Source organism: Macaca fascicularis, chromosome 3, assembly GCF_037993035.2.
Source record: "Macaca fascicularis isolate 582-1 chromosome 3, T2T-MFA8v1.1".
In the NCBI taxonomy this organism is placed as follows: domain Eukaryota; kingdom Metazoa; phylum Chordata; class Mammalia; order Primates; family Cercopithecidae; genus Macaca; species Macaca fascicularis.
This window is the reverse complement of record NC_088377.1, coordinates 146253100-146267178: the sequence shown is the minus strand read 5'-3', so window position 1 is coordinate 146267178 and position 14079 is coordinate 146253100. Positions and strand designations below refer to the sequence as shown.

The window sequence follows — 14079 nt, the reverse complement described above, 5'->3', positions numbered from 1 at the left end:
TCGTACAAGGAGTAAGGAAAGGATCCAGTTTCAGCTTTCTACTTATGGCTAGCCAATTTTCCCAGCACCATTTATTAAATAGGGACTCCTTTCCCCATTTCTTGTTTTTGTCAGGTTTGTCAAAGATCAGATGGCTATAGATGTGTGGTGTTATTTCTGAGGACTCTGTTCTGTTCCATTGGTCTATATCTCTGTTTTGGTACCAGTACCATGCTGTTTTGGTTACTGTAGCCTTGTAGTATAGTTTGAAGTCAGGTAGCGTGATGCCTCCAGCTTTGTTCTTTTGACTTAGGATTGTCTTGGAGATGCGGGCTCTTTTTTGGTTCCATATGAACTTTAAAGCAGTTTTTTCCAATTCTGTGAAGAAACTCATTGGTAGCTTGATGGGGATGGCATTGAATCTATAAATTACCTTGGGCAGTATGGCCATTTTCACGATATTGATTCTTCCTATCCATGAGCATGGTATGTTCTTCCATTTGTTTGTGTCCTCTTTTATTTCACTGAGCAGTGGTTTGTAGTTCTCCTTGAAGAGGTCCTTTACATCCCTTGTAAGTTGGATTCCTAGGTATTTGATTCTCTTTGAAGCAATTGTGAATGGAAGTTCATTCCTGATTTGGCTCTCTGTTTGTCTGTTACTGGTGTATAAGAATGCTTGTGATTTTTGCACATTAATTTTGTATCCTGAGACTTTGCTGAAGTTGCTTATCAGCTTAAGGAGATTTTGGGCTGAGACAATGGGGTTTTCTAAATATACAATCATGTCATCTGCAAACAGGGACAGTTTGACTTCTTCTTTTCCTAACTGAATACCCTTGATTTCTTTCTCTTGCCTAATTGCCCTAGCCAGAACTTCCAACACTATGTTGAATAGGAGTGGTGAGAGAGGGCATCCCTGTCTTGTGCCAGTTTTCAAAGGGAATTTTTCCAGTTTTTGCCCATTCAGTATGATATTGGCTGTGGGTTTGTCATAAATAGCTCTTATGATTTTGAGGTACGTTCCATCAATACCGAATTTATTGAGCGTTTTTAGCATGAAGGGCTGTTGAATTTTGTCAAAAGCCTTTTCTGCATCAATTGAGATAATCATGTGGTTCTTGTCTTTGGTTCTGTTTATATGCTGGATTATGTTTATTGATTTGCGAATGTTGAACCAGCCTTGCATCCCAGGGATGAAGCCCACTTGATCATGGTGGATAAGCTTTTTGATGTGCTGCTGAATCCGGTTTGCCAGTATTTTATTGAGGATTTTTGCATCGATGTTCATCAGGGATATTGGTCTAAAATTCTCTTTTTTTGTTGTGTCTCTGCCAGGCTTCGGTATCAGGATGATGTTGGCCTCATAAAATGAGTTAGGGAGGATTCCCTCTTTTTCTATTGATTGGAATAGTTTCAGAAGGAATGGTACCAACTCCTCCTTGTACCTCTGGTAGAATTCAGCTGTGAATCCATCTGGTCCTGGACTTTTTTTGGTTGGTAGGCTATTAATTATTGCCTCAATTTCAGAGCCTCCTATTGGTCTATTCAGGGATTCAACTTCTTCCTGGTTTAGTCTTGGAAGAGTGTAAGTGTCCAGGAAATTATCCATTTCTTCTAGATTTTCCAGTTTATTTGCGTAGAGGTGTTTATAGTATTCTCTGATGGTAGTTTGTATTTCTGTGGGGTCGGTGGTGATATCCCCTTTATCATTTTTAATTGCGTCGATTTGATTCTTCTCTCTTTTCTTCTTTATTAGTCTTGCTAGTGGTCTGTCAATTTTGTTGATCTTTTCAAAAAACCAACTCCTGGATTCATTGATTTTTTGGAGAGTTTTTTGTGTCTCTATCTCCTTCAGTTCTGCTCTGATCTTAGTTATTTCTAGCCTTCTGCTAGCTTTCGAATGTGTTTGCTCTTGCTTCTCTAGTTCTTTTAATTGTGATGTTAGAGTGTCAATTTTAGATCTTTCCTGCTTTCTCTTGTGGGCATTTAGTGCTATAAATTTCCCTCTACACACTGCTTTAAATGTGTCCCAGAGATTCTGGTATGTTGTATCTTTGTTCTCATTGGTTTCAAAGAACATCTTTATTTCTGCCTTCATTTCGTTATGTACCCAGTAGTCATTCAGGAGCAGGTTGTTCAGTTTCCATGTAGTTGAGCAGTTTTGATTGAGTTTCTTAGTCCTGAGTTCTAGTTTGATTGCACTGTGGTCTGAGAGACAGTTTGTTATAATTTCTGTTCTTGTACATTTGCTGAGGAGTGCTTTACTTCCAATTACGTGGTCGATTTTGGAGTAAGTACGATGTGGTGCTGAGAAGAATGTATATTCTGTTGATTTGGGGTGGAGAGTTCTATAGATGTCTATTAGGTCTGCTTGCTGCAGAGATGAGTTCAATTCCTGGATATCCTTGTTAACTTTCTGTCTCGTTGATCTGTCTAATGTTGACAGTGGAGTGTTGAAGTCTCCCATTATTATTGTATGGGAGTCTAAGTCTCTTTGTAAGTCTCTAAGGACTTGCTTGATGAATCTGGGTGCTCCTGTATTGGGTGCATATATATTTAGGATAGTTAGCTCTTCCTGTTGAATTGATCCCTTTACCATTATGTAATGGCCTTCTTTGTCTCTTTTGATCTTTGATGGTTTAAAGTCTGTTTTATCAGAGACTAGTATTGCAACCCCTGCTTTTTTTTGTTCTCCATTTGCTTGGTAAATCTTCCTCCATCCCTTTATTTTGAGCCTATGTATGTCTCTGCGTGTGAGATGGGTCTCCTGAATACAGCAGACTGATGGGTCTTGACTCTTTATCTAGTTTGCCAGTCTGTGTCTTTTAATTGGAGCATTTAGTCCATTTACATTTAAGGTTAAGATTGTTATGTGTGAACTTGATCCTGCCATTATGATATTAACTGGTTATTTTGCTCGTTATTTGATGCAGTTTCTTCCTAGCCTCGATGGTCTTTACATTTTGGCATGTTTTTGCAATGGCTGGTACCGGTTGTTCCTTTCCATGTTTAGTGCTTCCTTCAGGGTCTCTTGTAAGGCAGGCCTAGTGGTGACAAAATCTCTAAGCATTTGCTTATCTGTAAAGGATTTTATTTCTCCTTCACTTATGAAACTTAGTTTGGCTGGATATGAAATTCTGGGTTTAAAATTCTTTTCTTTAAGAATGTTGAATATTGGCCCCCACTCTCTTCTGGCTTGGAGAGTTTCTGCCGAGAGATCTGCTGTTAGTCTGATGGGCTTCCCTTTGTGTGTAACCCGACCTTTCTCTCTGGCTGCCCTTAAGATTTTTTCCTTCATTTCAACTTTGGTGAATCTGGCAATTATGTGTCTTGGAGTTGCTCTTCTCGAGGAGTATCTTTGTGGCGTTCTCTGTATTTCCTGGATTTGAATGTTGGCCTGCCCTACTAGGTTGGGGAAGTTCTCCTGGATGATATCCTGAAGAGTGTTTTCCAACTTGGTTCCATTTTCCCCCTCACTTTCAGGCACCCCAATCAGACGTAGATTTGGTCTTTTTACATAATCCCATACTTCTTGCAGGCTTTGTTCATTTCTTTTTCTTCTTTTTTCTTTTGGTTTCTCTTCTCGCTTCATTTCATTCATTTGATCCTCAATCGCAGATACTCTTTCTTCCAGTTGATCGAGTCGGTTACTGAAGCTTGTGCATTTGTCACGTATTTCTCGTGTCATGGTTTTCATCTCTTTCATTTCGTTTATGACCTTCTCTGCATTAATTACTCTAGCCATCAATTCTTCCACTTTTTTTTCAAGATTTTTAGTTTCTTTGCGCTGGGTACGTAATTCATCCTTTAGCTCTGAGAAATTTGATGGACTGAAGCCTTCTTCTCTCATCTCGTCAAAGTCATTCTCCGTCCAGCTTTGATCCGTTGCTGGCGATGAGCTGCGCTCCTTTGCCGGGGGAGATGCGCTCTTATTTTTTGAATTTCCAGCTTTTCTGCCCTGCTTTTTCCCCATCTTTGTGGTTTTATCTGCCTCTGGTCTTTGATGATGGTGATGTACTGATGGGGTTTTGGTGTAGGTGTCCTTCCTGTTTGATAGTTTTCCCTCTAACAGTCAGGACCCTCAGCTGTAGGTCTGTGGGAGATTGCTTGAGGTCCACTCCAGACCCTGTTTGCCTGGGTATCAGCAGCAGAGGCTGCAGAAGATAGAATATTTCTGAACAGCAAGTGTACCTGTCTGAATCTTGCTTTGGAAGCTTCCTCTCAGGGGTGTACTCCACCCTGTGAGGTGTGGGGTGTCAGGCTGCCCCTACTGGGGGATGTCTCCCAGTTAGGCTACTCAGGGGTCAGGGACCCACTTGAGCAGGGAGTCTGTCCCTTCTCAGATCTCAACCTCCGTGTTGGGAGATCCACTGCTCTCTTCAAAGCTGTCAGACAGAGTCCTTTGCGTCTGCAGAGGTTTCGGCTATGTTTGTTATTGCCCTGTCCCCAGAGGTGGAGTCTACAGAGACAGGCAGGTTTCCTTGAGCTGCTGTGAGCTCCACCCAGTTCGAGCTTCCCAGCAGCTTTGTTTACCTACTTAAGCCTCAGCAATGGCGGGCGCCCCTCCCCCAGCCTCGCTGCTGCCTTGCCGCGAGATCGCAGACTGCTGTGCTAGCAATGAGGAAGGCTCCGTGGGTGTGGGACCCTCCCGGCCAGGTTCGGGATATGATCTCCTGGTGTGCCTGTTTGCTTAATGCGCAGTATTGGGGTGGGAGTTACCCGATTTTCCAGGTGTTGTGTGTCTCAGTTCCCCTGGCTTGGAAAAGGGATTCCCTTCCCCCTTGCGCTTCCCAGGTGAGGCAATGCCTCGCCCTGCTTCAGCTCTCGCTGGTCGGGCTGCAGCAGCTGACCAGCACCGATCGTCCGGCACTCCCCAGTGAGAAGAACCCAGTACCTCAGGTGAAAATGCAGAAATCACCGGTCTTCTGTGTCGCTCGCGCTGGGAGTTGGAGACTGGAGCTGTTCCTATTCGGCCATCTTGCTCCGCCCCGCCATATGAATTTTTCAAAAGTAAATAGTGATGACTTCAAAGTGTGTATACTTTGGAAAAGACTACTCTATGTTTACATGATACAAGACTTCCACATGTATCATTTCTGCTTCCTTGCAAGAGCTGAGGGAAGAGGGGAATGCTTCCCTATTACAATAAAGTGCTATACTTATGTTTAATAATTAATTAAGAAGGAATAAAAAGGTTCATAACAAGTGAACCTATCCCAGTCCATACTACTTGGTAGCTATCTTTAGCTGACTAAGGAAATAACAATAGACAGGTTTATCAATCAAAGCTTGGTTTCTGGCAGCCGAGGGAAGCATCATCATTAGCTTAAGACAGACAGACTCCTACTAATTGCATCAAATTCAGTCTATACAGCAGGGGTTCTTCTTTTTTTTTGAGACGGAGTCTTGCTCAGTCGCCCAGGCTGGAGTGCAGTGGCTCGATCTCGGCTCACTGCAAGCTCTGCCTCCCGGGTTCACACCATTCTCCTGCCTCAGCCTCCCAAGTAGCTGGGACTACAGGCGCCCGCCACCACGCCCAGCTAATTTTTTGCATTTTTAGTAGAAACGGGGTTTCACCATGTTCGCCAGGATGGTCTCGATCTCCTGACCTCTTGATCCGCCCGCCTCAGCCTCCCAAAGTGCTGGGATTACAGGTGTGAGCCACCATGCCCGGCCAATAGCAGGGGTTCTTAAAGTGTGGTCCCTGGACCAGTAGCATCAGCATTTCCTGGGAACTTGGGGGAAGTGCAGATACTCAGGCCCCACTCTGAATTGCTGAATCGGAACCTCTGGGGGTCGGGCCCAGTGACAAGTGCTTTAATAATAAGCTCTCCCAGTGATTCAGACACTCACTGGTTTGGGAACCACTGCTACCCAGTGGTATCGGAGGAGCGACGATAATACAAGAGAAAGTGCCAGGGCTCTGAGGCCAAGCCTTTCTTTCTTTCTCAGCCTTGCCATCACTCACTGTGTGACCTTGGCAAGTCTTTGGCCTGCCTGAACCTTGATTTTCTCTTCTGCAAAATCAGAATCATCTCCTTTCCTCACAGGTCTGTTGTGGGGAAAGTGAGATGATGTGAGTTCTTGTTCATACAGTAGGTGCCCAGAAAACCTTGGTGCTTTTCCTCTTCCCTTCCCTGAAGCTGACCTGCTGAAAAAATCCAAGAGGTAAGACCATCAATATTTGTGGAAAATTAAGAGCATTTCCATAAATTCATGGACATTTACTCAGTGAAAGTTGATGTCTTGGGCTGAGTGAACTGTCTGCTGTCCAGGCCTTTGCTGTCCAACACAGGAGCCAAATGTGACCACTGAGCACTGGAAATGTGGCTTGTGTGAATGAGATGAGCTGCAAGTGTAAATGAGACATTGGATTTTAAAGACTTAACATGAAAAAAAAATTTAACTTATAATTTTTTATATTGACTACATGCTGAAATAAAATTTTGGGTATATTGGGTTAAATATATTATTAAAATTAATTTTACCTTTTTTTTTTTTTAAAAAAATTTAAACTGTGGCTACAAGGAAATGTATAAGCACATAGGTGGCTCACAGAGTTAACTCTGAGTAACTCGGGCTTGTTAATAATGTCCACTCCTAAGTAAAGTCCTATGAGGCATAAGTCCCCATTCTGTCTTCCAGCACTCCCATGCTATTTTCATACGGGCAGAATCAAGAGACTTGCTTAGCCCCTCAGACATTCAAAAAAGTCAGCGTTCAGGAAATGAGAGTTCTTTAAGCATCAGCCCACTCTATCTTCTCTTGCTTAACAAAAGACAACAAAAGACAGTTCTCTCAGATGTCTATTTGTCCTCGGCGTGACTTAAAAATCAGCTCAGGAAATCATCTGTCAGTCAAGTATATTACAGAGAGAAACATTTGTGAAATTATCTGAGTTGAGATGTCTCAAATAACAATTTCTTATTTGTGCAACTTAAATTATTCAAGACAACACAGACCTGCTCTAATCTTTAAAAAGACTTCAGGGTTACGAGAATTTGGTTCTCTGTGTTTTAAATATTTCATCTTATTTTAAGAACCCAACTCTATGGGAGACTCAGAGAGCATTCCAATGACAGAAAGAAGCCCCTCCTTGTGTGTACCTAGGACGGATTACATGCATCTGTCTCGTAGCTTGTTTGGGTGATGCTTCCCTAAGAAAAGCAACTAGTTACATGAGGAATGGGCCAGATGGTAGACAGATGACTCTATGCCTGAAAAATTGCATGAGTAATATTTTATCACTCTTTCACTTCAGTTTTATTTATTTATTTATTTTTGGTGGGGTGCAGAAAGCTCCCAGTTAATTACAATATAGGACATCTGCTTGATGCCAGGCACTATGCTAGCCACAGTGGGCAGAACTGGATGAGACATGGTCCTATTCCAGCTTGAACGAAAATTGCAATAAAGGACAAGCCCCTCTACACAGCCATGATTATGATTTTATTGATTTTCATGTATAGGGCTCATTGCTAGCTTTATTTTTCTTTTATTTTAATAATTTCAACTTTTATTTTAGATTTGGGGGTACACATGCAGGTTTGTTACATGAGTATATTATGTGATGCTGAGGTTTGGGGAACAAATGATCCCTACTAGGGGATTATCCAGCTAGTGAGTATAGTACCCAATAAGTAGTTTTTCAGCCCTTTGCCTGCTGCCTCTCTTCCTCCTCCAGTAGTCCCCAGTGTCCATTGTTCCCATGTTTATGTCTATATGTACCTCCCATTTGCAAGTGAGAACATGTGGTATTTGGTTTTTCGTTCCTGTGTTAATTCGCTTAGGATGATGGCCTCCAGCTGGATCCATGTTGCTGCAAAGAACATGATTTCATTCTTTTATTATGGCTGTGTAGTATTCCGTGGTGTATATATACCACATTTACTTTATCCGATTCACTGCCGATAGGCACTTAGGTTGATTTCATGTCTTTGCTATTGTGAATAGTGCTGCCATGAACATACAAGTGCACATGTATTTTTTGTAGAACAATTTATTTTCCTCTGGGTATATAACCAGTAATGGAATTGTTGGGTCATATGGTAGTTCTATTTTTAGTTCTTTGAGAAATCTCCAAACTTCATTCCACAATGGCGGAACTAATTTACATTCCCTCCAAAAGTGTATAAGTGTTCCTTTTCTCTGCAGCCTTGCCAGCATCTGTTATTTTTTGTCTTTTTATTAATGGCCATTTGGACTGGTGTTAGATGATATCTCATTATGGTTTATATTTGCATTTTTCTGATGATTAGTGATGGTAGGTATTTTTTTCCTATGTTTTTTGTCCAATTGTATGTCTTCTTTTGAAAAGTGTCTGTTCATGTCTTTTTTAAAATGAAGTATTTATTTTTTGTTTGTTGAGTTGTTTAAGTGCCTTATGGATTCTGGATATTAGACCTTTGTTGGATGCATAGTTTGCAAGTATTTTCTCCCATTCTGTAGGTTGTTTGTTCACTCTGTTGACAGTTTCTTTTGCTGTGCAAAAGTTCTTTAGTTTAATTAGGTTTCACTTTTCAGTTTTTGTTTTTTGTTGCAATTGCTTTTGAGGACTTAGTTATAAATTATGTCCCAAGGCTGATGTCCAGGTGATATTTCCTAGGTTTCCTTCTAAGATTTTTATAGTTTGAGGCCTTACAATTTAATCTTTAATCCATCTTGAGTTAATTTTTGTATATGGTGGAAGATATGGGTCCAGTTTCATTCTTCCACATATTGCTAGCCAGCTATCCCAGCACTATTTATTAAATAGGGAATCATTTCTTCATTGCTTATTTTTGTCGACTTTGTCGAAGATCAGATGGTTGTAGGTGTGCAGCTTTATTTTGGGGTACCCTATCACTTTAATTTTTCTCACTTGCAGGGCACCATTCTAGGTTCTAGGCCCATGGTACAACAATGTTATATTTAAAAAATATTAAAGGCATATTTAAATTTAATTTTAGCATCAGTAAAAGAGATATTTTACACACACAGTAGTGAAAAAAGTTGTTAGAATCTCTGCTTAATATTCAAACCAAATAATGCTTTTTTGAATGAATAAATGTTTCTTTAAAAGGTAAAATTGTGGGCTGGGCATAGTGATTGATGCCTGTAATCCCAGCACTTTGGGAGGCCGAAGTGGGTGGATCACTTGAGGTCAGGAGTTTGAGACCAGCCTAGTCAACATGGCGAAACCCCATGTCTACTAAAAATATAAAAATTAGCCAGGTGTGGTGGCGCATGCCTATAATCCCAGCTACTTGGGAGGCTGAGGCACGAGAATCACTTGAACCTGGGAGGTGGAGGTTGCAGTGAGCTGAGAGGGCACCACTGCACTTCAGCCTGAGTGACAGAGTGAGACTGTCTCAAAAAAAATTGTTGTGCTTAAAATGTAATATAGATACACATTTCAGATTGTTTAAGTATATCCTCCTCCATCCTAGGAGAAAAGATTTATTTGTCTAAAAAGAGACTGTGGATATTAATTTCATTTCATTAGTAACTGACAATTTTGTATTTATATTTTACAGATGCCAGACTCTTGCTGTTGATATTAGTATGAACATCAACATTAGGCTATAATAATAAGCTATCAAAGGTTCTGCGCAAGGTGTGGCTAGTTAAAAATTAGGAATAAGCTTAATAAAAACTTGTAAACTAATCTCAGTCCTTACTTCTCAATTGCTCTGGATTGAAGAAAGTGTGTGCTGTGTGCACGCGCGCGTGTGTTTTTCAATGTCCCCAAACAGCACTATTTATCCAGCTGTCTACTTCCTTAAGGACAGATCTCCATCCCCACTCTCCATCCCAACCTCTGGCTCCATAGCAAGACTTATTTATCCTTAGTTACCAACTGGCTTATTAAAACTAATACTAGCCCGGGTGCGGTGGCTCACACCTGTAATCCCAGGACTTTGGGAGGCCAAGGCGGGTGTATCACCTCAGGTCAGGAATTCAAGACCAGCCTGACCAACATGGAGAAATTCTGTCTCTACTAAAAATACAAAATTAGCTGGGCGTGGAGGCTCATGCCTGTAATCCCAGCTACTCGGGAGGTTGAGGCAGGATAATCGCTTGAACCCGGGAGGCGGAGGTTGTGGTGAGCCAAGATTGTGCCATTGCACTCCAGCCTGGGCAATAAGAGTGAAACTCTATCTCCAAACAAACAAACAAACAAACACCAAAAAACTAATACTACACTAGTCATTGGGAATTCTTCCATTAATATATGTGGGCATTTCTCTGTGTGTATGTGTGTGTGTGTGTGTGTGTGTGTGTGTGTGTGTGGTGGTGGTGGGGGATAGAGATGCAGAGAGAGATAGAGAGACAGACAGACAGACAGACAGAGAGAGAGAGAGAGAGAGAGACAGAGACAGAGAGAACTTGCTTGGACCTGCTTTTTGCATCATCCAGCATTCAGTTTCCCTGCTTCCTCAGCTAGGCTATGTTCACTTTTTCCAGTCAATTATGAGAAGTATGTGACTCCTTGTATGAATTGCATGAGTGGCCCCAATTCTACACCCTCCCCAGTACCCATGTCCTTTCCCATGTCATTTTGTGGTGCTTTTCCCCTGTGCATGGGGTATATGGCCCATCAGCCATTACTTACTTTGGCTGATGGGATGTTAGCAAATGTGACATAGCAGAGACTCCAGAAGTCCTTGTGCTGTTGGGCTTGACTATTCTGTGACCTGTCATCACCTGGAAGACATTCTAGTCTGCTAGTTCCAGGAAGAAAATGAGAGACACGTGGGGCAGAGCCACCCCCAGACAAATCTAGCCTAAATGTTCCAACCCCCAGACTTGTGAGGAATAATAAATAATTCTCTTTAGGCCACTGAATGTTGGGGTGGTTTGTATACAGAAATAGCCAACTGACACAACTGACACACTTCCTTCTTCCTCATCACACAGACCCAGATCCTTCCCTTCTCTACTCCTTAGACGAACCGCACTCTGCCCCCTAGCACCTGGTGACAAAAAGTGAGAACTTCTGTAGCACTAGGAAAACAGAAGAGAAAATAAGGGGAAAAAATGAGGGTAAAGGAGAGAAGACTATGCTGATGCCATCTGAGAGATTCCTATGGGAAAGATGGAAAACTTAACCATCACCATGCTCCTCCTGTTCCTGAATCAGTTCTCCCATATCTTTTCTTTCTTCCAGGTCTTACTTCCTACTCTTAATGCTTTATGTTCCCACTATTGATCTGCATCATGAGGCCAGGGTTCTTTTACAATTATTGCTAACATTTATTGAATACTAATTATATATTAAGCACTGAGCTAAGTGCTGTACTTGGATTATGTGTTTTAAATCTCACTATGGCACTGTAAGATAGATAACATGGTCTGTATTTTACACACAAAGAAGCTTAAGAGTCATCAAGTGATTTGCTCAAGATCCACGGCTAGTAAGCAGTGAAGCTAAGGCTCTAATCCAGGCAGGCTGACATCAAAGCCTGTGCTTTTCCCTCTATGCCACGCTGCTCCTTCTTGTTGATTCCTCTCCATCCTACCTTCCACTGCCATTCTTCTCCCCTTCCATAGGCAACCATTAACATATGTATTTTTATTTGAATATTTTTTGCACAGTGAAGATGGTTATTTGGTACACATTGTTTCTGATTTATCTAAGTGATAATTATTTCTTTTCTTATTCTGTTTTCTTTTTTTCATTAAGCATTCTGTTTTTAAGACCCATACACTTTGCTATGTGTTCATTTAATTTGTTGCCTCTTACCTGCTACATAGCACTCCATGGTTTCTACTCATCCCAAATTCCTTATCCATCCCTCCATAGTGAATAACCAGATTTCCTCCAACTCCCCACCGCCAAGTAATGCTCTAGTGAACATCCTCATACATGCTCCAGTATGGCCCTAGTAAGAAATTTCCTGGACATAAATCCAGGAGCAGAATTTGTATGTCACAGGGAATGTTTATCTGTTGGACTAGATTGCTCCTCACAATGGTCTGCTCTCCCACTGGCAGCACGTGAAGGCAAATCTCTGCCTATGATCCTAAATAAATTCTGCCAGCCTGAAAGGTGCAAACCGGTAACTCACCATTTTAACTTGCATTCATCTAATTACCAATTATTTGGGCATTTCTTTACATGCTGGCTCTGTTTTTGAGTTTCTTTTTCTAAAAATTACCTATTCATAATCTGCTCATTTTGTAACTGAGCTTTTTTTTTCTTATTGATTCGGAGGAATCCTTTGCTTATTCTAGATACATTGGCTAGAAACATTCCAAATAGCTTCTCCCAATCTATCATCTGGCCTTTGTGTTTGTTGTCTCTCATGAACAAAAGTCCTATTTTGATGTTTTCAATTAATATGTATTTTTGCCTTATGGTTTGTGCCTTTGAAGTTTTGTTTAAAAGAGTCCCCTGACCTCTATTCTCAAATATTGAATATTGAAAAAAATATTCTCAAATATTTTCAAAACATTTTTGTCCATTATCTTTGTGGGTTTACATTTCTATTGTTTCCACTTTAAATATGATTAAGATAACCTTATAATATCATGAGTGAAATAAGCTTTGAAGGGTAGGTCCAAGAACTCGATCATTGTGTACATCAATTGGTTCTGTGAAAAGCCTGTGATCTGAGTTCCAAGACAACAATTCAGAAGTGGACTTTTGGAATAGAGCCTGTTTATGCATTGAAGGTTGCCAAGATATTTATGAAAGGAACTCTAAAGTTCTATTATAGTGGTCTGGCCATTTTTGTTGGCCTCAGTATCGTTACATTATAATCATAGTGTTAATCTGATTATAAATCACCTGGGGCAGTGTTGCTTAAAGTGTGGTCCTCAATTAATTGTATTGCATTTACTTAAATGCGTTTGTTAAAAATAAAGATTTCATTTGTCAAAACCCATAGAATGTACAACACAAAGAGTAAGCCCTAATATTTGGTTGATAATAATATGTCAATATTGGTTCATCAGTTGTAATAACTGGACCATGCTGATGTAAGCTATTGATGGTAGAGAGGCTGTGAGCTGGTGGAGAAGTATGTGGGAACTCTCTTTACTTTGCTCAGTTTTGCTGTACACCTAAACTGCTCTAAAAAAATACAATTTATTAATTGAAAAAAAAAAGATTACAGAGCGGTTCCTTACAACTACTGAAGTCAGAATTTGCATTTAAAATAAGTATCCCAAGTAAATATTATGCTCTTAGAAGCTCCATAGCTACGGAAAATTACTATTTGCATAATAATAATGATAAGGCTTGCTGTGGGTGTTACCTAGTGGGTGTGCATTAGCTGGTGAAGGAAGGGATTACTTCAGAATGCATCCCAAGACACAGCCAAAGAGAAATGAGTTTCTCAGTAATGGGGGAATAGTCCCCTAAGATTTATTTTAACTTCTATAATGATAAAAATTGTATTACTTATATTTGTTTGACACTTGGCTTTTACTTGCTGTGTTTATGGTGAGGAAAATAAAGATATGTTCTGGACAAAACACAGGGACCTACAAGCCTACTAGCACTAAATTTTCATCACCCTGTGTATGAACTAAAGTGATTGTATTTTCTACATTGGGGATTCTTGTCTTTATTGTTTCTTCTGCCTGGGCAGAATCTCTTCCCTCTGTTACTTCTGAAGGACACATTGCAAATTCACACAGACATTTTTAAGGCTTGGCTTTGTTCCTCATCTGTCTAGCAATACAACGAGGGAATTCTCAGCCAGGGTGAAAACGGGTAACATTCTATGGAGTCACATTTCCATCAGGGGAATAAGGGCTCTCCTTGGGGACTGTCACTGAACTTGCAGAAACAGCTATAGAGTTTGAGTTCCATGGATGGCAAATGTGGTAAAAGAATAAATGTTGTAAAGGAATAAGCTTTTAGTGTGTTACCTCATAAATACAGGTGTATGTGGGGAGATTATGAGAAACAAAACAAAAACCGAAACCAACCGACCAACTGCGATCAGCGTTATATTTAAAAATATTTGTAAAGCAACCAGATGAAAAAATTATATTTAAGCATGTGGAGGAAGCAATCTCCAGATCTTTATGAGGCCTCCTTTATGATTCAGTGATATTAGGAACAAAGGGAGACAGCAGGACAAGGTAGTGAGGGGCATGGGTTATGCA

At 40.6% G+C, this 14079-nt stretch overlaps 1 protein-coding gene across 4 annotated transcripts in view; it reads right to left on the bottom strand.

Annotated features, from left to right (window-relative positions):
• LHFPL3 (LHFPL tetraspan subfamily member 3) overlaps nucleotides 1-14079 on the bottom strand; it is a 572025-nt gene that overhangs the window by 147899 nt on the left and 410047 nt on the right. The gene's annotated exons all lie outside the window — the stretch shown is intronic.